Genomic DNA, 25,559 nt, shown 5'->3' with positions numbered 1-25,559 from the left:
CCAGACGGAGAGGGCAGTGGGATTCCATTTAGTGACTGGCTTCCCATGGGCACAGGGTGCAATCGATTGCACCTGTATAGCAATCAGAGCACCTCCACACGAGCCAGGACTGTTCATCAACAGAAAGGGGTATCACTCCATCAACGCTCAGCTCATTTGTGACCACCACAAAAGATTCTTGCTTGTGTGTGCCAGATTCCCTAGCAGCTGCCATGATTCCATCGTTCTGAGGGAATTCAACATCCTGGGGCTCTTCCACACACCGCACACCTTTAAGGGCTGGCTCCTCAAGGACAAGGGATACCCCCTGCACACGTGGCTCACGACACTTCTGAGGAACCCCATCACCGAGCAACAGTGTCAATCCAATGACAACCACATCGCCACCAGGCCTACGATTGAGCATGCTATAGGACTGCTCAAGATGCGATTTAGGTGCCTTGATCATTCTGGTGGAGCACTTCAATATACACCAGAGTGGGACGCATTATAGTAGTGTATTGTGTCCTACACAACATGGCACAACAGCGAGGAGTGCCACTTGAGGAGGCCCCATCCACATTGAGGAGGAGGACGAACCCATGGCCAGAACAGCGACTCACCTGGCTGCTTGTGAGGCCAGGCAGTCACTGATATGTGAACAGTTCTCCTAACATCAGAAAGTGTGAAGAGTCCAGTCCTTAGACCACCTGGAAAGAACAGCACCAACACCAGCCCCCCCACCCCCCTCTGCACAAAACAGTCCTGCAACTACACATACACCCAATGAGTGACCCAATAGGTGGCATCAAGTGTCGCCGTTCATGGTGAAGCACATCAAAGGGCCCTATCACAAAAGTCAGTCAAGAATGGGCAAGGCGTGGCAGTAGCAGTGAGAAAGATAACATTTAATGCGAATATAACAAAAACCAAATATAAATGGAAAACATGGAAGTCTATCAGACACCCTTGTGCATACCCTTCGTGCTCACAAATCCTTAGCCTTTCTCTTCCGATCGCTTCTATGTGGTGCAACCCCTGTGGCTGCAGCAGAGGTAGTGGCAGGTTGCTCATGTTCATGCCCTGACTGTTTATATGTTTTCGACCCTATGCCCTCTGGAGTTTGGAGCCCATGAGGGCCACTGTAAAGACTGCACCACTTGCAACTGTTCAGGGGCAGACTTGGCCACCTGCAGTCTGTAAACACCATGTATTATTCAATATGTATAAATGCGTAGGCTTCAAGGAGATCTTGAAACATTTACCTGAGGAAGGAGAAAATCTCCGAAAGCTTGTGAATTTAAAATAAAATTGCTGGACTATAACTTGGTGTTGTAAAATTGTTTACACCTGGAGAGGAGGCAGCATTGTGGGTACTGGTTGAGAGGGGGGCAAAGGGTGAGACGTGGGGGCGCTTTGAGTGATGACCCCACTTCCATGTTCCCTTTCACCATCATCCCTCTTCTGGGCCAGGCCCACATCACTCCTACCACCCTGCTGGAGAACAGTTTGGAAGACGTGTGATGCCTTGTAAGGCCACTTCTAAAGTATTTGTCAGCCTGTTTAAGGCGGCAGAATGTTGTTCATCCTGAGTCCGAACGACCGTTGTCAGGGCCTGAATGGACTCATTTGTGAGCTGCGCTTGAAGCTCAACGGAGGCTACCATTCTCTCCATCGCAGGCATTCCCGCACTTACCTGTACCGCCATTCCATTAATGCAGGAGTTGGTCTCCTCCATCCTCTGCATTATTATGGAGAGTGTGCATGGCAAATGTGCTGCTATCCCTTGATCATTCTCCTTTTAAAGGATGGCCCCCAAGGTTCAGCATCTGCGTCCAGTTGAGCAGAGTCTGAAGAGGAGTGCACCCACAGACCCAGACTCTCTGCAGCTGCCCCTGCCACCAGTGTCTGCTCATGCTCACTTGTGTGTGGTGACTCACCAGGTGCCAACCCAACTGACTAACTGACTACTAGGACCCACTGAGGTGTGAGTATCTGCACTGGTGGATGGCTCACTATGATGTGATGCTGCACCCTCAGATGCCGGGAGCTCCTCTGAGGAATCACCCTCTGCCATCACCATGGTCGTTGAAGGGCCTATAGGAGAACAGAAGGCAATATTAAATATCACCACAGTTGTGTCCTGTTGCGATGAGCATACTGAGGTGTTCAACATTACAAGCATTGTTAACATAAATTCATGTTGTGTGTGATGAATGTTAAAGTTGTGTCACTAGACGTTTGTGGGGTGCCAGTCTCAGCGTCCCCAACGGACAGGCACTCGAGGATGCGGCTGATATGCAGGGCCTCCTGCTCCGCGTCTATGAGGACCACTATTTGTTGTGCCCGCCCTCTTGCGTACATTTTGCACTCTCTTCTAGAAGGGGAGACAGTACAGACGTGTGAGTGAGTGATGATGTGGAGATGCCGGTGATGGACTGGGGTTGACAAATGTAAGGAATCTTACAACACCAGGTTATAGTCCAACTGTTTTATTTGAAAATCACAAGCTTTCGGAGGCTTTCTCCTTCGTCAGGTGACTTGGTGTTGTAAGATTCCTTACATTTGTCAAATAAAACAGCTGGACTATAACCTGGTGTTGTAAGATTCCTTACATGAGTGAGTGATGGTTAAGTAGCCAGCCGATTAATGCATTGCTTTGGGTGAGGCTGACCGTGAAAAAGATGCATCAGAGGGTGAGTATGAGACAGAGTCATCACATTGGATGAGGATTGGGGTGAGTGGTAGTGGTGGGGTGACTAATGGGGAGGTGAGGAAGTGAAGGTAAATTGAGGATGAGCCTTAAGTGGGTGTGAGGAGTGAAGTGATGGAATAGTCTTGGCAGTGTAGAATGAGTTGTGGGGGATGGAGGCAGTGATGCACAACACGGAATGCAGGAGAATCAATAAATGTATTCACTTTTGCTAACCTAGTTAGGTCACTGAAGCGCTTCCTACACTGGACCCAGGTGCGGGAGATGTTGCTGCTGCTGGTGACCTCTTCTGCCACCTCCAGCCAGGCCTTCTTGGTGGCAGAGGCAGGGCACTTCCTTCTGTCCACGGGATAAAACACTTCCCTCCTCCTCCTCACCCCCACCAATAGCTGCTGCAGTGAGGTATCATTAAATCTTGGAGCAGCCTTGCCTCTGTGCTGCTCCATTGTGCCTTTTTGGTGTTTGCTGCAGCAAAAAGCCTTTGGAGCTATGGCCCTTTAAATAGAGCCGCTCCAGCTGATAGCCTGTCATGCGGGTGCACGGTCTGCCCACTATGCAGCTTTCGGACGGCAAACCTGGAAGCCACGTTAAGGGCCATCAATTAATTCGTGATCACGTAGGAAAGGGTAAGATTTTATTCATCAGGTTGCCCGCGTGCCCTTTGACCTCCCCCCGCCTCCCCGCTGCCATCCCGCCGCCATTTGAAAATCGAGCACAATGTAAGTGAACCGAGAAAATGTATTTATTTTGGTCAGCTTATTAAAAATCTATTTGGGGGCAGGAATGTTACTTGTATCCTATACTCTTTGACACTAGAATTCTCAATTTTTTAGTAGCAACAGCAGTCACACTAATAAAGAAGTGGTTTGTCTTCATTTTGCTGCATTATAATGTATATTAAATTAGACGGTGTTTTGTTCTTATAATTGAAATTCACAAAAAGCAAGTTCTTCATTTCCAAGATGCTGTGAAAGGAAAATGGGCAACCATATTATGAAATTATAATTAGGTACCGTCATTCGACTAGATTACTACAATAAGTAAACATGGGAGAGCAGAACTTCCACTCAGTGAAGTTTGTGGTCGAGCACATGGGGCATTACAGGTAAGAAAATCGTCCCTGGTACATCAATTCTTTAGGACAGGAATCATTCGGAGCTCATACTGGAATATATCCCACCTATTCTCCTACCAATAAAGTGGAAAACTTTTGACACAGTGGTGAGAGGTATTCAGGGCGAGGGAATGGATTACCTGGCCCTGCCTTCTTTCTCTCTAAGGGAATGAAGTATTGCACAAAGGTATCTAACGAGTGGAAAAATAATTTTAAAAGTAGGGGGTAAAAATATCCGGTGATATTTAAACAAAATGGCACAAACTGTCTCCCAATTACAGCTGAAAATATGTGTTCGTTTGATCTTGGTATAACTGTCAAGATTGGCCTGTTGAGAGTCTCTGTCAGTGACCCTCTGGACTTTCTGGGGTCAGGGACGGTCCCATCATTTAAATAATCCTAGCGGGTACCTGCAACAGTAGAGATGCATCTCGGGTGCCCACCAGTCTAGGGACCCTGCAAAATTTGGGGAAAGCTGGCTGCTGCGGGGAGTGCTGCCATGTCCCCTCCCAAAAATGTTTCCTTGGTTGCCCCCAGCAGCCCCTTCTATTAACATCTTACCTTTACTTTAGAGGTCGAGCTCATGACCCAGGACTGGACAAGTCCCCCCCGCACCCCCAAGGTTGGTCCTACTTGTACCCCCCTCCAGTGATTGGTATGTCTCCTTTCACCTGGTGTATCAGCCGCTACTGATCCATTAGGCCAAAAATGAGGAAACTTGCGACCTGGGAGTTCTCTTAATCATCCATGCCCTCTCTGACACAGCTGACCTTGGTGGTAGACAGAGGTACCGCCCAAACAAGGCCCTATGGGAACTGACAGAGAAGGTCGGGACTAGGATACATCAAGTCTCAGCCGATTTCCCAAGCATTCTGCCATACCCCTTCTGGACTTATGGCGGGAGTGTGCCAGAAGGGCAATGTAAATTCAGAGGAAGTCTATTTTGCTGACCTTGGTATATTGGATTATTTTTAACCACGTAACCTGCACTTCCCAGGGTAGAACTTCCATTTGGTAATATTAAGGAATAAATGCTTGATGTACTCATACTATATTCCTGTGTGTATTGTTATGCAAGTTTGATTAATTACATTTTTAAAAATATATTAATTTGTGGGATGAGGGCATCACTGGCAAGGCCAGCATTTATTGCCCATTTCCAGTTGCCACAAGTAAGTGGATTGCTAGGCCAGAGGGCAGTTGGTGTGGGACTGGAGTCAAGTGTGGACCAAACTGGGTAAGAACGTCAGGTTTCCTTCCCCAAAGGAACTTAGTGAACCAGTTGGGCTTTTACCACAATCCGACAGCTTCATGTTCACTTTTATCGATGCCAACTTTTTATTTCCAGATTTTTAAAAATGAATTCAAATTCTCAAACTGCTGGATTTGAATTTATGTTCTCTGGATTATTAGTCCAGCTTTCTGGATTACTAGTCCAGTAACATTTTTTTTATTCATTCATGGGATGTGGGCATCGCAGTCAAGGCCAGCATTTATTGCCCATCCCTAATTGCCCTTGAGAAGGTGGTGGTGAGCCGCCTTCTTGAACCGCTGCAGTCCGTGTGGTGAAGGTTCTCCCACACTGCTGTTAGGTAGGGAGTTCCAGGATTTTGAACCAGCGACAGTGAAGGAACGGCGATATATTTCCAAGTCAGGATGGTGTGTGACTTGAAGGGGAACGTGCAGGTGGTGGTGTTCCCATGTGCCTGCTGCCCTTGTCCTTCTAGGTGGTAGAGGTAACGGGTTTGGGAGGTGCTGTCGAAGAAGACTTGGTGAGTTGCTGCAGTGCATCCTATGGATGGTACATACTGCAGCTATGGTGCGCCGGTGGTGAAGGGAGTGAATGTTTAGGGTGGTGGATAGGGTGCCAATCGAGCAGGCTGCTTTGTCCTGGATGGTGTCGAGCTTCTTGAGTGTTGTTAGAGCTGCACTCATCCAGGCAAGTGGAGAATATTCCATCACACTCCTGACTTGTGCCTTGTAAATGGTGGAAAGGCTTTGGGGAGTCAGGAGATGAGTCACTCGCCGCAGAATACCCAGCCTCTGACCTGCTCTTGTAGCCACAGTATTTATGTGGCTGGTCCAGCTAAGTTTCTGGTCAATGGTGACCCCCAGGATGTTAATGGTGGGGGATTCGGCCATGGCAATGCCATTGAATGTCAAGGGGATGTGGTTAGATTCTTTCTTGTTGGAGATGGTCATTGCCTGGCACTTGTCTGGCACGAATGTTACTTGCCACTTATCAGCCCAAGCCTGGATGTTGTCCAGGTCTTGCTGCATGCGGACACGGACTGCTTCATTATCTGAGAAGTTGCGAATGGAACTGAACACTGTGCAATCAATAGCGAACATCCCCATTTCTGACCTTATGATGGAGGGAAGGTCATTGTTGAAGCAGCTGAAGATAGTTGGGCCTAGGACACTGCCCTGAGGAACTCCTGCAGCAATGTCCTGGGGTTGAGATGATTGGCCTCCAACAACCACTACCATCTTCCTTTGTGCTAGGTATGACTCCAGCCACTGGAGAGTCTTCCCCCTGATTCCCATTAACTTCAATTTCACTGGGGCTCCTTGGTGCCATACTCGGTCAAATGCTGCCTTGATGTTAAGGGCAGTCACTCTAACCTCACCTCTGGAATTCAACTCTTTTGTCCATGTTTGGACCAAGGCTGTAATGAGGTCTGGAGCCGAGTGGTCCTGGCGGAACCCAAACTGAGCATCGGTGAACAGGTTATTGGTGAATAAGTGCCGCTTGATAGCACTGTCGACGACACCTTCCATCACTTTGCTGATGATTGAGAGTAGACTGACGGGGCGGTAATTGGCTGGATTGGATTTGTCCTGCTTTTTGTGGACAGGACATACCTGGGCAATTTTCCACATTGTCAGGTAGATGCCGGTGTTGTAGTTGTACTGGAACAATTTGGCTGGAGGCGTGGTTAGTTCTGGAGCACAAGTCTTCAGCACTACAGCCGGGATGTGATAACCATTATACCACCGTACCCCCAAATGGGTTAAAACTTGTGAAAAATAAACATGACACATACTTCTGGTGGCATAACAAGCAGGCACAGGAAACCCTCACCTGTTTCAAGTGGGAGCTTGCAAATGAAATGGAAATGATGCAGAAGGAATGTAATAATGCCATCCTCGTCATAGAGTCATAGAGTTATACAGCACGGATGGAGGCCCTTCGGCCCATCGTGTCCGCGCCGGCCATCAGCCCTGTCTACTCTAATCCCATATTCCAATAGAGTCATCATTCACCTGTTCTAACGCTGGGCGAACGGCAATTTGCAAGAACACCCATAAAAAGTAAATGTTCTGCGTTGCTAGGCTTTACAAGGCCTTTGCATCTAAATGTTCTTAACGGGGTAGCCAGAAACTTCCATTTTTAATTTAATGCTATTTTTGGCAAGTTTTTGCAGAAAGTTTTAAGCTTCCTTGGTGCACTTTCTAGCTGTATTGTGTCCTGGAGATTTGAGGCCAGCTTTGGGGTTACCGTTTGTATTTCCTACTTCGCACAATGGGTACTCACTTCAGAATGCAAATCTATATTTGTTATTTTGAAGAAGATGAGGAGGATGCCAGGGAAACAACGTTACATTGCAGGAGGTGGGTTTCTGTCCACCATTACCCTGCAAAGTGAATATAAAAAACATTGTGCAATTATCTCAACTTCACAGAAGAGACATACATGCAATGACTCAGATTCACTTGGTAGTTAAGCCTTAGTTGTCATACGTGCTCCGGGGGGACCTCCAGTCAAACCTGAAAGGAAACACGACATTGCCAGTGAAAGCCACAGCAGCCGTGATCATTTTTGCCTCGGGCATTTTCCAGGCTGCCAGCAGGAACATCAGTAACAACAGTCAGTCTGCAGTGCGCAGATGCGTCAAGCTGATACCTTGTTTGTAAGAGTAGGCAATCACATTCTTTTCCCATGGGTAAGAGAGAACAACAGAAGAGAGCTGTTGGATTTTTCCAAATGGCAAGATTTCCTTGCTCCTGCAAACAGAAGAGGCCCACACATGACCTACAAGAGCTTCTACTCAATCAATGTTCAGCTTGTGCATAACCATCTGCACAGGATAATGCCACTCAATAGTCAAACTCCGACAGCAGCCATAATGCCTTTATTTTTTGGCAATCCACCATGCCCCCCCCCCCCACTCCCCCCGGTTATTTGCTGATAACCAAAAAGTCAAAGGTTGGATCCTAGGAAACCATAGACATTTGCTAAAGCATGATTGTTCTGTAGCATTTGTGGACCATAGGTGGAAGTGCATGCCTCCACCAGAACCATTGTTAACACATCATAGGCATGTCCAAGCAACAATTCTGAAGCCTTTACATGTTGACAGCATTGTCTGGTACAGCCCAGCCAAAGCTTCCAGAATAATAACGGCCAACTGCATTCTCCCTAGCTTCACTATTCAACGAGATAGCCATGTGTAGCAGCAGGAACAAGAACCCTCTAAAGTGCAACTCGAGGATGTCACTGAGCAACCTGAAGAACCTGAAGATGCAGCAGCACAAGCACCTTTGACAAGTGCAAGAGCCATTGGGCAGGTTCCTGTAGAGACTTTCCCTTAATCAATCCATGCATCACCGGTCCTCCTATCTTTTTTAATCTGGATTAAATCGCCATTCTCAACATTTGCACTGTCACCCTACTTAACTGGCAGCCAGCCAGCCACTCCTCTTCATTGCACATGTCTTTTTTACAATCATACAAATGAAACTGTCTGCACACGCTGCAACTCCAGTGCTATCATATTTTACTTTTCCAAATGTTATGTCTCTCTGAATCTAGTGCCTGCTACCACTGTGCTTCCCCTTCCATATAGGGGCCGATTTTCAGATGGCTGAGCGGGTGCGTAGGGGCTCCGAAAATGGCGGAATCCCGGAGCGGATCTGGAGCCCGGCTCCAACCCGCTCACTTCCGGGTTCCCCAATGACACGTTCGGGTGCGCGCGCAGCTCCCGCATGCAGGACTCCCACCGGCAATTGAAGCCGGCGGGATGATAATTTAGATACTTGAGGTACTTGACAGACCTCATTGACTGGAGATTTTGACCGGGGTGCAATTTAGAAGGATCCTCAGCGTGTTTCTTGTGCAGTGGGAATCACTCCCTGTTGGAGCAGACGTGTTTCAGCCAGCAGCCAATGGGAGATGCACAGGATTATTTGACAGGTGGGGGGAGAACCTCATTTATTGCAGCAGGGCACTCTGTCACTTCAGACAAAGTTTTGGCTGCAACACCTTTGTCTTTCCACTCAAAATTATTAATTTATACCCTAAACTCTGCTGTGCAAACACATTTACCTACTTTGCGGACCCCCTCAAACTCACATCGTCAGGATGGGGGGTGCCATAGCTGCATTCATCACTTCATTCGAGGACGAGCAACATCACCAGCCTCGCCAGGCACGCAGTCCGCCTCCGCCATGTGGAGCTCCACAACACAGTGCTGCGCCACATGCACCCGCACAACAGCAGGGAGGGCAACAACAGAGAGGGCAGCGTCGCAGGAGGCACTACCCTCGCCACAGGGTCTACAGACTGAGGCTCAGCTTCTTGGACCTCTCTGAGAAGCAGTGCATACGGAGGCTCAGAGTCAGTCGTGGACATCTGCAGCCTCCTTCATGCCGAGCAGCCCTTCTTACCTGTCGCTGTCAAAGTCACCACTGCCCTCAAACTTCTTCACCTCCGGATCGTTCCAGGGTGCCACCAGGGACATCGTCGGGGTCTCTCAGTCGTCCGCACACAAGTGCATAAGGCAGGTCACCGACAGCTTGTTTCGCAGGGCCTTGCACTATATTAACTTCCCCATGGATGACCTCAGCCAGACGGAGAAGGCAGTGGGTTTCCACGCTGTGGCTGGCATCCCACGGGTGCAGAGTGTAATCGATTGCACCCATATAGCAATACGAGCACCTCCACACGAGCCAGGACTGTTCATCAACAGGAAGGGCTATCACTCCATCAACACTCAGCTCATCTGTGACCACCTCAAGAGATTCCTTCACGTGTGCGCCAGATACCCTGGCAGCTGCCACGATTCCTTCATCCTCCGGGAGTCCAACATCCCTCTCCTCTTCCACACACCCAACACCCATAAGGGCTGGCTCCTCGGGGACAAGGGATACCCCCTGCACACGCGGCTCATGACACCTCTGAGGATACTGAGCAAAGGCATTAATATAACGACAGCCACATCGCTACCAGGTCTACAATTGAGCATGCTATAGGGCTGCTCAAGATGCGCTTCAGGTGCCTTGACCATTCTGGAGGAGCACCTCAGTACACACCAGACAGAGTGGGACGCATTATAGTCATCTGTTGAGCCCTGATCAACATGGCACAACAGAGAGGGGTGCCGCTGGAGGAGACCCCATCCACATCTGCCACCCACACTGAGGAGGAGGAGGAGGACGAGGACGAGGACGAGCAGAAGGAGGCAGAGGAGGAGGAGCAACCCATGGGCAGAACAGCAGCTCACCTGGCTGCTTGTGAGGCCAGGGAGTCACTGATATGTGAACGGTTCTCCTAACATCGGACAGTGTGAAGAGTCTAGTCCTCACCACCTGGACAGAGGAACGGCCACACCAGCTCCCTCCCCCGCCCCCTGCACAAAATAGTCGTGCAGCTACACATACACCCACTGCAGACTGACCCAATGGGTGGCATCAAGTGTGGGTGTTCATGGTGAACCTCATGAAAGGGACTTATTGCACAAGCCAATCAAGAATGGCCAAGACGTGGCAGTAGTGGTGACAATAATAATATTTAACGTGAGTTGAACAAAAATCAAATATAAATAAAAAATACGACAAACCGTCAAACACCCTTGTGCATCCCCTTCGTGCTCACAAAACCTTTGCCTTACGCTTCTGACTACTCCTACGTGGTCCTTCCCCTGTGGCTGCAGCGGAGATAGTGGCACGTTGCTCTTGTTCGTGCCGTGACTGATGAGATGCTTTGGGCTGACGCCCTCTGGGTTTCAATGCCCGTGAGGGCCCCTCCAAAGACTGCTCCACCTGCACCTGTGCAGGGGCAGATTCGACCACCTGGAAAGGGGGGCAACGGGTGAGATGTGGGAGCGCTTTGAGTGGCGTCCCCATTCGCTATCATCCCTCTCCTGGGCCAGGCCCACATCACTCCTACCATCCCGTTGGACGACAGTTTGGAGGATATGTGTGAAGCCTTGTAAGGCCAGTACTAGTGTATCTGCCTGCCTGTTTAAGGCGGCAGAAAGTTGCTCACTCTGAGTCCGAAGGGCTGTTGTCAGGGCCTCAGTGGACTCATTGGTGAGCTGTGCTTGAAGCTCGATGGAGGCTAGCCTTCCCTCCATCGCAGACATTCCCGCACTTACCCGCGACACTATCTCAGAGATGCCCTCACCCTGTGACAGTATCTCGGAGATTCCCTCCTGTACCTATGCCACCATTCCATTCATGCAGGAGTTGGATTCCTCCATCCTCTGCGCGATTGTAGAGAGTGCGCGTGGCACCTGTTCCAGCACCTCGCAAATGTGCTGCTGCCCCTCAATCATTCTCCTTTTAAAGGATGACCCCAAGGGTTCAGCATCTGTGTCCTGCTGAGCAGAGCCTGGAGAAGAAGCTCCCATCGAGGCGGACTCTCCACAGCTGCCCCTGCCACCAGTGTCTGCCCGTGCTCACGTGTGTGGTGACTCACCATGTGCAACCCCAACTAAGTGAGGATGGGGACCCACTGAGGTGTGTGGATCTGCGCTGGTGGATGGCTCGCTCAGATGTGACGGTGCCCTCTCAGAGGCCAGCAGCTCCTCTCAGGAATCGCCCTCCACCGTCATGGCAGTCGCTGAAGGCCCTGTAAGAGAACAGAAGGCAATATTAAGCATGATGACAGATGTTGAGGTGCTGAAGATGGCAAGGCATGTTAATATCATTTGCTATTGTGAGTGCTGAATGTTAAAGTTCTGTCACCAGCCGTTTGTCGGGTGGCAGTCTCGGCATCCCCGATGGACAGGCACTCAAGGGTGCGACTGAATTCAAGAGCCTCCTGCTCCGTGTCTGTGAGGGCGACCTGATGTTGTTGCCCCTCTCCGGTGTTAGCCCTCTCCCGTGCATTCTGGGCTCTCTTCTCCTATAATGGGAGAGGCGTGAGCGAGGGATGGTGACGTGGCTAACGGCTGAATGCATTGGTTTGGGTGAGGCTGACCGTGAAAGAGATGCATCAGAGGGTGAGTATGAGACAGAGCCATGACATTGTATGAGGATTGGGTTGAGTGGTAGTGGTGGGATGAGTACTGGGGAGGTGAGTAAGTCCAGGTAAGTTGAGGATGAGCTTTGAGTGGGTGTGAGGAGTGATGTGACAGAGTAGTGTTGGCAGTGCCGAAGGAGTTGTGGGTTGGGGGCGGTGATGTGGAAGACGGAGTGTAGGAGAATGAGTAAGTGTACTCACTTTGGCTGACCTAGTTAGGTCATTGAAGCGCTTCCTGCACTGTATCCAGGTGTGGGAGACGTCGTTGCTGCTGCTGACTTCCTCTGCCACCTCGAGCCATGCCTTCTTGGTGGCAGAGGCAGGCCACTTCCTCCCGTCCGCCGGGTACAAGATCTCCCTCCTCCTCCTCACCCCATCCTGTAAGACCTGGAGTGAGGCATCATTAAAACTGGAGGCAGCCATTCCCCTGGGCTGCTCCACGGTGCTGTGTGGTTGTTTGCTGCAGGATCAGTCATTGGAGGACTGCCCCTTTAAGTAGAGCTCCTCCAGCTGACAGCCTGTGATGCGGGTGCGCAGTCCGCCTGCTGCGCAGGTTTTCGACGGGAAACCCAGAAGCCACGTTAAGTGGCTTCAATTCACCCGCGATCACATGGGGACGGACAGATTTCACTGGGCGGATTACCCACGTGCCCAGTTGTCCCCCCCCCCCGCTGCCAACCCGCCTCCCTGGTAATATCGGGGCCATAGTCTCTGTGTAATGCTCATCTTGTGTTTCTTGTTGTAGCCCCTGTGGCTACAATCTTTAAGGCAGCTAGCAGCTGTGCATTTGTGAGAGTCAAGGAACAGGAGAAACTAATACAAAAAATATTTTAATAAATCAAAAACACATTATTTAAAATGGAAAACTATGGCGCTAACAGGTATGATGCAAAGTACATTAAGATTCATTTTCCTCTCCGTACTACACCTAAACAATACTTGGCTGTGAAAAAATTGGGTGTCCACTTATTTCTGAAATCTGCCCCCACATCACAGATAATAAGGCCTTGATTTTATTCCTCCCGACGGATGGGAGGGTGTTGGCCGGGGGGATGGGATCGAGCAACGTGACCACATTCCCACCCATTTAAAATTTAACAAACAGAAATCAGGCCATCGACAAGGCTGCCGCAAAAGACAGGTGGGGGTCTAATTAACATTCAAAAGTCGTAGCCCGATGACATCATTGGTGCTGCAACTTAAATTTGATAGTGAATGAGGGGGAGGCCCGCTGTGTGGGATACCCAGCAGCAGATCCGAGGCAGGATGTGACGACTGGCCAAGGTAAGTACTGAAGATCAGCTGCTTTTGGCACTCCTTGAGGGTCAGGAGGAGCAGAAGTGCTACACCCAGGCCCCACACTTAAGCCTTCGGCCTTTCCCAGCCCAGATCATGGTGATGTGGTTCTCTCCCCTCCTCCCGATCGCGGCCCAGTTGTTCTTGCTCCACGGGGAGTGTCTATAATCGTGGCTCTAGTGTGTGCTTCTGTAATGCTAGACTGACCTGCAGAGCTTGGTGGATTTGGCCAGGATATAACGAGGCCTTTGCACAAACAAAACCTTTGAGCCCCACTGAATCTGGAGCTCAGCGCTGCTGATGTTTGAGCTCACCTGTCTGATATCCATGTTGCATGCACGCTACCTGCAAGAGACCACTTCCCAATGTTAACATCAGGGAATCGGGTGTCATGTTCATCCTGCATGATGTACTGCATTTTTATGCAGCAAAAGATTGAAGCTTTGAAAAAATGATTGAGCTCTGTGATTAAAAATGTTGGGCCAGAAATTGCTCACATTGGCGTGGCAACTTCCGCAGCAGCTCCTAAGAATAAAAGGTACGAATTTACTTACCGCGGATCGGAGGCGTACACTTGCATGAATTGGAAAATTTGAAAAGAATCGCGATATTAACCCAGCCTCTGAACAGTGTGGGCTGATGTGCATGGGAAATGGCTGTGAGAATGGAAGCCCTGCCTCCAAGCAAGTAAGGTATACTCATTCATTTAAAGTGAACTTCTCTATGTTAGTGTAAATAAAAATTTAACATATCTTATTATAAAAAGCCAAGCAAATGATTTAATTTAATGAAACTTACAGAAGTTAAAAGTTTTTTAAAAATTTAAAATTTTTAATTTTTAAAAAATTTTTAAATCAAAAAATATTAAAATAAGAATAATTTGACATTCCACATTTTTAAAATTTAATTTTTTGTTGTTTCATAGTCATTAACAGTCACTGCGCTTTTAAAAAGTAGTGTAGGGCCGATATTTTCCAGCGTACCTTTTGATGGCATAAGTATCTTCATTCCAGCTGGGTGGTTGGGTAAGTTTATGAATGTTTAATGATTTCTATGATTTTAGCGTAGGTGGCCCTTTAATTCGGACCTGTCAAACCGACGGTGAACTAATGGGAGCAAGTTTGTGATTTCCTGGTTTTAATGTATGTGTGCGCATTCACGAACTTACTCCATTGATTCGCCATTATTGGAACGGTGTCCTCGGGTGAGTAATTTCTGGGCCGTTGCAATGAGCTAGTTTGGGCTTATATTTTTTTTTAAAAAGAACACTTATTCTCTAATGGGAGAGCAGAAACAAGCATGATGCTCACCGAAAGAAAGAGAAGAATAAATGAACGTGTGTCGACATGACCAATGCTCTATGCTCCCTTTTCCTTAGAGCCTAGAAATTACCCTTGGTAATATCAGCGGACACTTAATGCATTTGTATGACATTCCTCTGTTTGATATTTTAATGCAGGCATTAACCTATTTATTTTAAATGGGCAATGTGCTGCATGCACCTTGTAAAATATATTTTATGACTGAGAGCTATAAAGAAAAACATTTAAATCACAACCATCACTACAAAGGTGAAAGACTCTAACCTTGGTCCTACAATTTCCCACATGGTAAATTTCTGATCTCGACAGTGCCGTCAAGTGGAGATAGTTGTTTCTGGGAAAGGAGTGGAGAGTAAATTGTCCTGAAGCACTCTTGTGCACTTCCAAGTGGCCCAATGTCAAAAGCACCAAAAACTCAATTGTCTGAGGCTTGGGAGCAGATTGCCTGCTCTCACTTGCAGCTCGAGAAAGGTGCATAGTATGGAGGGAGCTAAAAACAGAAGAATAAAAGTAAATGATGACAAAAAGGTAAATAAAAGCAGCACTGCTTTTAATCCAGAAAATTAAAACCTTTTTTTAGTTTGAGCTGTATAAACAATGCATTTTCTGTGTTCTGTTGTGTATCTGTGGGGCTTAGGAAAGGTTTAATGTAGTAAACTATCTATTAAATATAATGCATACACAATGCAATTGACAATTTCCCCAGTGTAAGTCATGCGGTGTGCACTTTGCAAATTATCTGAATGCAACTGCATGTCTCAGTTCGACTAATTTTAACAAACACAGTGAAACTACCATCTTATCCAGCATTTGCACAATAACTGTCGGGAATTTTGAAGTGGTGGCAGCTGACACTGTAGCAGTAGCTGAAGGCAACATTTGGGAGTAGACATGGCACCAACAGAGCTCAGAGCAGCAGGCACTTGAAATTTTACTGCAACTGGTACAGCTGAAGAGGGAACCCCTGTTTCGATGCAATGGCCATCAGGTCAGTGAACTGGTGGGTCAAAGAGTTTTGCAGGAGAAGAATTGACCTCATGTTCTGCAAAGTCAGTCAGCAAGTTGTCCTTGAGTCTAAGCACAAGCTTCTTAGTGTGTTGTGGGGGTGATTTCAGAAATAAGTCGAAACCTATTTTTTTCTAAGCTAAATATTGTTTAGGCACAGTAATGAGAGGAAAATTAATCTTAATGTACTTTGCATCATACCTGTTAGCTCCATAGTTTTCCATTTTAAATAATGTGTTTTTGATTTATTAAAATATATTTTGTATTAGCTTCTCCTGCTCCTTGATGTTCTTCTGGCTTATATTTATAAATACTTGTTTATTGCCTGCAGTTATGAATATAATTTTTAAACCTATGACTGAGGTGAGTAATGTGTTAGAAATCATGCTATACATCATAGCAATGATAATTGTGTTGTAATGTATCTAGTACCGCTGATAAATTCCTACATGTTTTAAAGAATGCTTGCATAGAGAAACCACTTGTTTATTGTCACACTTTAGTCTCAACAATAAATGAATGGTTCAGATTTTTTAACCTGGATTAGAAATCCAAACACAAATGTTGTTACATTAGGCAAGTTTCATTCCATAAGCTTAGGTGTCATTTTTGCACCAGATTTAGACTTTATTTCACATAGACAATAACATGAATGCAAATATCTGCATAAGAAAATGTGATAAATTGGCAGGGATTCTTAAGTACATTGCATCAGTGTTTACAAAAGAGAAGGATACTGGGGAAGGTAAATTCTGAATTGGTTAAAAGCGAGATAGGTGATACAATAAATAAAAGGAAAGTATTAGAGAATTTAGTTAAGATATAAGGACCAATTTCTGGGACCTGACACAATACATTCAAGGATCTGGAGGGAAATGGAGGATGAAATAGGGCAGAAATTATGGGGGTAATTTAGTAATAAATATTAAAGGTAAAATGACTAAATATCTAGATGAAGAGAAAATAATTAGAAGCAGCCAACACAGATTTCAGAAAGGAAGATTATGCTTGACAGAACTGAGTTCTTTGAGGAGGTGATGGACTTGGCAGAATGGAGATATGCAGTGAATATGGTGTACATGGACTTTCAGAAAATCTTTGACAAGGTACCACACAGGAAACTATTGGAGAAGATTGGAATAATTTGGATTAAAAACTGGTTAGAAGGGAGGAAACACAGAACTGGAGTTAAGGGCAGTTTCTCAGACTGGTTGGACGTGGGTAATGATGTCCCACAGGATTCTGTTTCAGGTCCACTTCTGTTCACTGTGTATATCAATGATTTGGATCTAAGGCCAGAGGGAATGATGTCCAAATTTTCAGATAATACTAAAATAGGAGGCATAGTAAATAATTCTGAGGACTAAATGAAGTTGCTAGGAGATTTTGACAAGATGGTGGAATGGGCAAAAAGGGGCAGATGAAAATCATATTGAAGTATAGACCTGATTCTTCTGATGTAAATCTTCTCAATAGAACCTACAATATTATAATATTCAACATTACAAGGACAAAAACTATAGACATCATAGCCAAGTAACAATTCCTGCTCCTGAACGGACAGTCCTAAGGCACACGGAATATTGGGCCTCGGACCTCAAAATCAACGAGCCGGCGAGCTGCAGACTCCTAATGGGCATTCCCAGGCAGCTCGCCAGATAAGTGGACTCGAAGATCCGGCCGCTGTGACGCCAGCAGGTAAAGTACTTAAAGGGGGGTAATGGGGGCAGGGGGCGACCTGGAAGGGTGGCGATTGGGAGGGAGGATAGCAGTGATCGGGAGAGAAGGCAGTGGTGATGGGGGGGAGGCTACTGGTGGCTGGGTTGTGGAAGGGTGGGTAGTGGGTGGCAGCGATTGGGACGGGTATGGGCCGGCAACGGAGAGGGTGGCGGCGGCGGCTGTGGGGGGGTGGCGTATAGATTGCGATCAGAGGGTGGAGGCGATGGTGTCTGGCGGAACTCCTGCTCCTCCTGGCTCCACATTCAAGTAAGTATATTTTAAACATTTACCTCATTGGTTACAGCCTGCAGCGGTTCCTTTGAAGACCACCTGTTAGGCAGCATGTAGACCTGGTTTTCCTGAACGCAACCAGCCCGGCGCCTGCAGCATTCAGGGCAACCCAATGTTGCAGAGGGGGCCTACATCAATATAGTGAGCAGTGTACTTCCAGCTCGAAATGAGCCTGCAATTCCTGTCCGCCATATTATGAGCACCCATTTAGCACCCAAAAAACAAGCGCAGCATCATCCAATTTCTTGGCCTATTATTCAAAGGCCCATCATTCTAACTTTAGTTCAGCCTTTAAGGAAAATTGCTCATGAGAAGCAAAACGCTTTCCCAGAGGAGAAGAAGGCAGCAAAGTCAGGGGCCAAGTCACCCTAGGCCACTCTTGTGCATGTCTTTGCAGCTGGTTAGAGAATAACGTTGGCAGGAGCCTGAGAGAAAACTGACTCACACCCTTAGACCAGTGAATGGTGTGTGATGCGATGTGATGGGGGAAAGAACTAAAGAAAGCAATAAAATTGGGGAAAATGTAGATTTTTTTCAAACAAATCATTCTTAAAACTGCTTTAGAAATTCAGTAATTAAAGGGTTAAAATGGCACAACGTTTCACTGTCATTTTCATTACAGATAAACTAGATTTCATTAAAAGACAAGTTCTTGTACTACAAAGGCTTTTCTCAGCAAAGTCTCTTTGAAAGGATATCTGACTTGTTTATCATCTGTCTTGCCATTATGCTTCATTGCAATTTACTTGTTTTGAAGAAGTCAAATGTGTTGCCTTTAATTTAGCCCCTGTGGTAGGATCGAAAAATGTTTGCGTTAACAGAAACAGTAGTTTCCTTTTAAGAAACTAATTTCAGATTACAGTGTGTGAGGTAGTGGCTTGGTATTACTATGTAATATGACAAGACTTTCACATGACAACAGGGTAGATGATCCAGCACAGTAATGTAAAGGTAAAAAAAATGCACTGCAGGTAAATGCAGTGCATATGCTAATTTGTAGCTATTACAAAGCTGAATTGTTTCAACAAAGAAGAAATGTGTTCAGCAAAGTCAAATAAGGGAGCTCTTCAATGACATATGTGCTTATAATATAAAGAAAAGCATTTCATGTATGCCACAGTTCAGTTTCTCACAAAGGGAAAAGGGGGTTATACAACAACTGCTCATATTGCAGGAACATTGTCACCGACAGGATAGCATCATAGAAATTATTTCAGTTCCTTTATGAGTAAGGGCTAAGGTATTATAATTGCTGTTTCCCTGAAACATCATGGGTAGAAATGTTTAACCAGAAATATAAAACATATAAAATATAATTTTACTTAAAATTAAATTAATGTCATCTTTAAATGAAAGCTAGTTACTTAAAGATTTCCTGCACCTTTTTACTTTAACCAATAGCACTGTACCAGCATCAAGAGTGCATAAAAGCTTTGCTGCAATAAAGGTATCATGTTTTATTTGGCTGACTAACAGATAACAATTTGTATCACAAATTTTGAGGATCATATTGATCTCTTCATCAAGTTAGATGAGGAGAAAAAGGAGTGCTGTTATAGTTGAACTATAATCAGACTAATGTTGTCTTAGAAAAATGGTTTCTACCCACACCAGACCTGTAGCAGCTGATGCCTCATAAGAACTATTTGCCTATTTAAAGTTCAACATTAAAATGGCTGCATTCCAAAATGCTATGTTTCTCGATCATTTTCTTGTAAAGATATTTCATTTTTTAGTAGGCTACAATATTTGGCATGCCTGTCTATGTTTACAAACAGTGCCATCATTGTCAATCACACCGATATAATTTGTGAGATGTTAGGTTCTGGCTCTATCACTGGTGGAGAAACAAAGGAACCAGCACTGCAGTGTTGACGTTGCCATGATAAGTAGAGCTGCTGTGCTGTTTGTAGACAAAGCCACTCACTGCAAAATGCTGAGCTCTGACATTAAAAATCATGCTTTGAGTTGAGTAATGAACTTTAAAGTTGAAAACGGTTGATTTTATGGTACTTCTGCTTTAAATAAAATGCCTTATTTATGCACCCTTTCCTCACAGTCTTAGTACACTTAAAATTCTTTCATCTGCAAAGTCAGATGCAATTTGTGCCAGCACGGAGTACTGAAATGCTATTGTTTGGAACACGCTTAAGGCAGTAGCAAAAACATAAACTGAAAAATGTTACTGAATTCTTCATTGATGATTTGAATTTGAATACATTTAAAACTGGGATATTGACAAAACATTAAATTATAACAGCTCTGAAACTCACTAAAATGTTGAACTAAAGGATTATTTTCATTATGAAAGATTATTTTATTACTGAGTTCTTTAGTCTAGCTCTTATTTTGTACCATTGTATGCAGCTTGTTCCTGGAGTCTGACATGTACAGTTCATTATTTAGTCATTTTTCGGACTCTAGATAGATCGAGTGTAACGATGGAACAAGAATTGTGTTCCTTTTGGAGAACGCTTTGATGAATTTGTGCTCTACATCTATCTTGGTTTGCCAAATGACAAATACAGTGGCCTCTGGGGGTTCATGCAGCCCACCCCCATCTGAGCATTCTGCTGCCTGCATACCATTTATTGTTTGTTGCAAAGCAAGCACACAAATCCACATTTTGCAGTTATTGATTTTTAGTGCTTGTTCATTAGTTGCAGAGGGAACAGAAGCTGCATTGGTAATCTATAATAGATAGGGATAGTCATGTGAGATGTGCAGGCTATCGTTCAAACATTAGAGGGCTTTATCTTATCAAATAGGCTGTAACCACCTTGTCTACATTGCATTGGCATTGTTGTGTGCCACCTCTTATTTCTGCTGGACAGTTGTTTTCTATTTATGAATGTGTTGGTCACTGTGGAATCTCTGCAGTACCCTTAGAAGAATTAGAAATCAGTTCAGCTAATATATTCATCCAGCACAATTGAACACAACAAACAATACCTAGCTCCTGCAAGCTACATGTTTGCCTAATTTAGAAATATTATATGGATGCAGATATTATCTAACCTTGTTCGACTGGAGAACTCCTCAACGTTTCTTTGCTTTAATTTGTTGAGACTGAATGGTAATAGTGCAGTCGCTAGTGTCAATTGGTGATGTCAAAATAAAAATGATAAATTAATTTCAAATCAGAACATTTTTCTCCAGATACTTGATATGACACTTTTAAGTCCCAACAAATCAATGAAAATCTGGTTCATAGTAACTTGTAATTTATTTTAGGTGTGCATATTTATCATTGTGAGTTTGCATCTTTCAATTATGAATTCTTTCAACTGTATTTAAAAATATTGTTTATTTTGTATGAGAATATATATACATTTTAAAATCTGTTGTTACTGGTATTGAATTTTGATAATTTGAGTTTGCCTCTTCCACTAATACAGATGAGTTTTATTGTAGGCTTTTATTTATTAATTTTCCCATTATTAATTTTTCATGCTACCCTCTTTTTTAGGTCTTAGTCAGAATAGTGCAAGACACTCTGAGAAGACAGGCAGCTTGCCACGAACTGTCTGTCAGTGCCATTCTTAAAACACCTGGCAGACAGTCATCCTCCATCTTTATTTCGTTCACTGTGGAGAAGTCATTAGCTTGCATTTGATTCTTTCCATTGATGGTGTACCTTCATGAATTTGCTATGTGGGAATTGGAAACTTGAACCACCAGAAATAGCTGGGTGCAGCACAAATGCATTATACCACCATGCCAGTGCTGCAGCTTATTTTTAAAGTTGTCCCATGAGCTTGGTATCTGGCTTGCTTTTCTTTGCCTACTTTGACATCTTAAAAAGAAAAAATTAGAAGACCATGCTACTTTTTCACTTGATCCCTTTTTGTATATCTGCCGAGCTATATTTAATTTCCTATTGTAAAAGCTAAATGATCTTAACTTCAGCTAGCAAATAGAATACAATGATTATCTGCACAATAATAAACAAGATGGTGTATGTATATCAAGAGTTTTATCATGTCAATAATTATTTTTAACATTGTGTTGAAACATTATTGAAAACTCCAATATGCGCATTTTTGAGCTAAGTTTGCAATTACATCTAAATTTATGTAAAAATCTGCTTCTGCTTTAAAGTTCAATTTTTTTTAATTGATCAAGGGAAGATCATGTCTGACTAATTTGATTGAATTTTTTGAGGGGGTGACTAGGCGTGTGGATGAGGGTAACGCAGTGGATGTGGTATACATGGATTTCAGTAAGGCCTTCGATAAAGTCCCCCACAGGAGACTGGTCAAGAAGGTACGAGCCCATGGAATCCAGGGTGCCTTGGCACTTTGGATGCAAAACTGGCTTAGTGGCAGAAGGCAGAGGGTGATGGTCGAAGGTTGTTTTTGTGACTGGAAGCCTGTGGCCAGTGGGGTACCACAGGGATCGGTGCTGGGTCCGGTATGATCAGTAAGTTCGCTGATGATACAAAAATTGGTAGGGTGGTAAATAGCGAGGAGGATAGCCTCAGTCTGCAGGACGATATAGATGGGTTGGTCAGATGGGCGGAACAGTGGCAAATGGAATTTAACCCGGAAAAGTGCGAGGTGATGCACTTTGGAGGGACTAACAAGGCAAGGGAATACACAATGAATGGGAGGACCCTAGGCAAGACAGAGGGTCAGAGGGATCTTGGTGTGCAAGTTCACAGATCCCTGAAGGCGGCGGAACAGGTAGATAAGGTGGTAAAGAAGGCATATGGGATACTTGCCTTTATTAGCCGAGGCATAGAATACAAGAGCAAGGAGGTTATGATGGAGCTGTATAAAACACTGGTTAGGCCACAGCTGGAGCACTGTGTGCAGTTCTGGTCGCCACACTACAGGAAGGATGTGATCGCTTTGGAGAGGGTGCAGAGGAGATTCACCAGGATGTTACCAGGGCTGGAGCGCTTCAGCTATGAAGCGAGACTGGGAAGATTGGGTTTGTTTTCCTTGGAGCAGAGGAGGCTGAGGGGGGACATGATTGAGGTGTACAAAATTATGAGGGGCACAGATAGGATGGATACGAAGGAGCTTTTTCCCTTCGTTGAGGGTACTATAACAAGGGGACATAGATTCAAGGTAAAAGGCGGGAGGTTTAGGGGGGATTTGAGAAAGAACTTTTTCACCCAGAGGGTGGTTGGAGTCTGGAACTCACTGCCTGAAAGGGTTGTGGAGGCAGGAACCCTCACAACATTCAAGAAGCATTTGGATGAGCACTTGAAATGCCATAGCATACAAGGCTACGGACCAAATGCTGGAATATGGGATTAGAGTAGGCAGGGCTGATGGCCGGCGCGGACACGATGGGCCGAAGGGCCTCTATCCGTGCTGTATAACTCTATGACTATGACTCTATGACTCTATCTAAACCACTAGCTACATTTTGAATCATCTTTAAACTTAAAATGAGAGTTTGTCGCAGGATCTCGGCGAACACAATCCAGATTCTAAAATTCACATTCTCAGAGACAGTGTACTTCGGGGTTTTACCAAGCTGTGATAACCATTCACAGTGATGACAGTGGATCAATGGGAATGTAATTTTATTTATAATTAAATGTCTTCTGTCTTTCATGCAGATAACTAGAAAGTGGTTTTCATTATCTGTAAAATCCAACAAAATTTCGCTAGTTCATAAAACAATCACATTTGTGAGATACTTTTGTGCGCAGTGCACTTTTATCTTTACATTGTTGAAGGCCCAAGCTAAAAATAAAGGAGGAACTTTATTATTAAAACGCACTTTTTTTTTTAGCTTGGGGAAAAAAAGTTACCAAAATCTATTTCAAATAAATTAAAATACACAGCTACACAGTTAATGGAGAAAGTATCTTTAGGTGTAAAGATAACTTACTTCCATAACTATACCACATATTTATATTTAAAGTGACTTCTTTCTTTTCAAGTAATTCCTTAACAGAAGGTCTCCTCTGCACAGCCTAGAGCGACATTTCAATCAAGAAGTGAAGCAGATGCACTTCACTGATGTTAGTCAAGAGGATCCTCTGGGAGAGTGTCCACTAGCCAGCATTGATTTTTAGTGTATCTTGTCCACTTACAGAGTGCTCGGAAGACTTTTTAAAAAAAGAAATAGTTACCCACTAAGAGATTACAATGAATACAATAAATCTCAGCAGGGACAAAATTGAAAAAATGTTATTTCTTAAGCACTTTATAAATAAATTCTTATGAAAATCAATGGTGACTAACAGACATATTCTGTGAGGATCTCCTACCTGCTATAGGTAACTTCATTCCAAAGTCAACAGGAAGGTTGCTAGCCTGGTGGCATAGCGCAAATCTCATCTGTCAGTTCACATCTGTGATTCTCACATGGTGCACTTGTGTTCGGGGGAAGGGGGGAACAAGAGAAGAAATTGCAAAGAAAGTAATCTTGGACTTTTCTTGTGCGCCTCTTAGCAGCTAATTCAAGATTGTTGGCAGAAGCCTTGGAGGAGGTCATGTGCTCACTCTGTCAGGGAATAAGTTATGATGTGGGTGGAGCTAAAATAATTATTTTCAAAAATGTAAGTTAAGTTTCTACAATGGCACAGTAAGCTTATTCTGAGTGTCTGAGTCACACTGAGTGGAAAGATCCCAAATCCCTGGTGTATGCTGAATTACTTGATCTCAACCGGGATAGCAAATGGGGTGCAACAATTAGCTTCAGCATTTATGGGTTAGAGGGACCTTGGGTTTGGCTTCTGATTGTTCTCCAGCAATCCCTGCTGAAAAGTGCACAAGTGTGATCATAGTGTTGAGCTTGGCTATGCTGCCCCTGCAATTGAATAGTCTGCTCACAAAGTTCAGGTGCATAAGTATCACCTGTGTGAAGTACTGGAGTGTGATTGGGACCGACAGAACCATACCCCAGGAAGAAGTCAATGCCTTCCAGAGAGGAGATGAACGGAAAGCTGAAGATCAGTGAGAAAGGGGATTTTAAAAAAATCTGAATAAAAAATGAAATCGAATCATTGTGATTATTTTAAAATTTAAAGAGCTCTTATCACTGCATTGTGGAATTATCTTGCCTAAGCTCCTGGAACATCTCATTACAAAAATTCCACTCATACAGTCTGCCACTTTGGTCACAAAGGCTTTGCTGTGAATGTTACATCAGGGTTTTTAAAGAAAAAAAATCAACAAAGGCAACCCAATGATCTGTAAGAGAAATGTTATTTTATTGTTTCGAAAGAAAAAATACTATGTATTTTACAAATCCAAGTGCAGGCTATCAGAGGTCTGATCAGAGGAAAACGGAATGGAAGCTGCATTTCCGAATGATATTTACTGCTGCTGCACATTAGAGTGCCAATTCAAACAATTCAGCTATAATATATTTGATTTTGATTGGGTTATTTCACTAGGTCAAATTAGATAAGCTCTGTACCTATTAAGCAGATGAAGTCGAGCTGTATCAGATCATGTACAATTGACAATTACTAGGTCATTTGTATATGTTGAGGACAGGCTTGTTTGTGGTTGGCTTTTATAGATGATTGGGCAGACTGGTTGCCGGGGCAACAAGCGAGGACGGGAAGGTAGTCACGTGACGTAGGCCCGTTCACATGATTGGTTGGATTTGGCAACCCGAATGACATTTCAAGGCGGGCCTCCAAGAGAGCGATCTGTTTATGAAAGTTTTATTGCATTATTTCCCCCCTCCCCCCAGCTGTTTACCTGTGTCATTATTACTGTTCCTTTCCTTTCTCCCCCACTCTGTTTACGCGGTTAGGGATCGTAGGCAAGTCTGAGAATCCCACCTGCCTGAAGACATCCAAAAATAAGAGGATTTTTTTTTAAAAGTTTGGTTCGTCTGCGATCATGTGATGCGTTGGCACCGAAGCGATAGGTCAGAGCGGTTGCTGTGGCAACC

The 25,559-nt window shown here is 44.8% G+C and overlaps 1 protein-coding gene and 1 long non-coding RNA gene across 9 annotated transcripts in view; one reads left to right on the top strand and one right to left on the bottom strand.

Annotated features, from left to right (window-relative positions):
• tnrc6c1 (trinucleotide repeat containing adaptor 6C1) overlaps positions 1 to 25,559 on the top strand; it is a 462,004-nt gene that overhangs the window by 271,827 nt on the left and 164,618 nt on the right. The gene's annotated exons all lie outside the window — the stretch shown is intronic.
• On the bottom strand, positions 16,263 to 25,489 carry LOC137341397 (uncharacterized). Of its 2 annotated transcripts, none has more exons than XR_010967027.1 (3): positions 25,364 to 25,489; positions 23,920 to 24,024; positions 16,263 to 20,571 (listed from the first exon to the last, which is right to left on the bottom strand). It is a non-coding gene; the product is annotated as an uncharacterized lncRNA (long non-coding RNA). The 2 variants fall into 2 exon arrangements; XR_010967026.1 differs by lacking the exon at positions 16,263 to 20,571 and adding an exon at positions 23,558 to 23,757.

This window comes from Heptranchias perlo, chromosome 23 (assembly GCF_035084215.1).
Source record: "Heptranchias perlo isolate sHepPer1 chromosome 23, sHepPer1.hap1, whole genome shotgun sequence".
In the NCBI taxonomy this organism is placed as follows: Eukaryota; Metazoa; Chordata; class Chondrichthyes; order Hexanchiformes; family Hexanchidae; genus Heptranchias; species Heptranchias perlo.
Note: the sequence above shows the minus strand (reverse complement) of the source record. Positions and strands in the feature narration are given on the sequence as shown.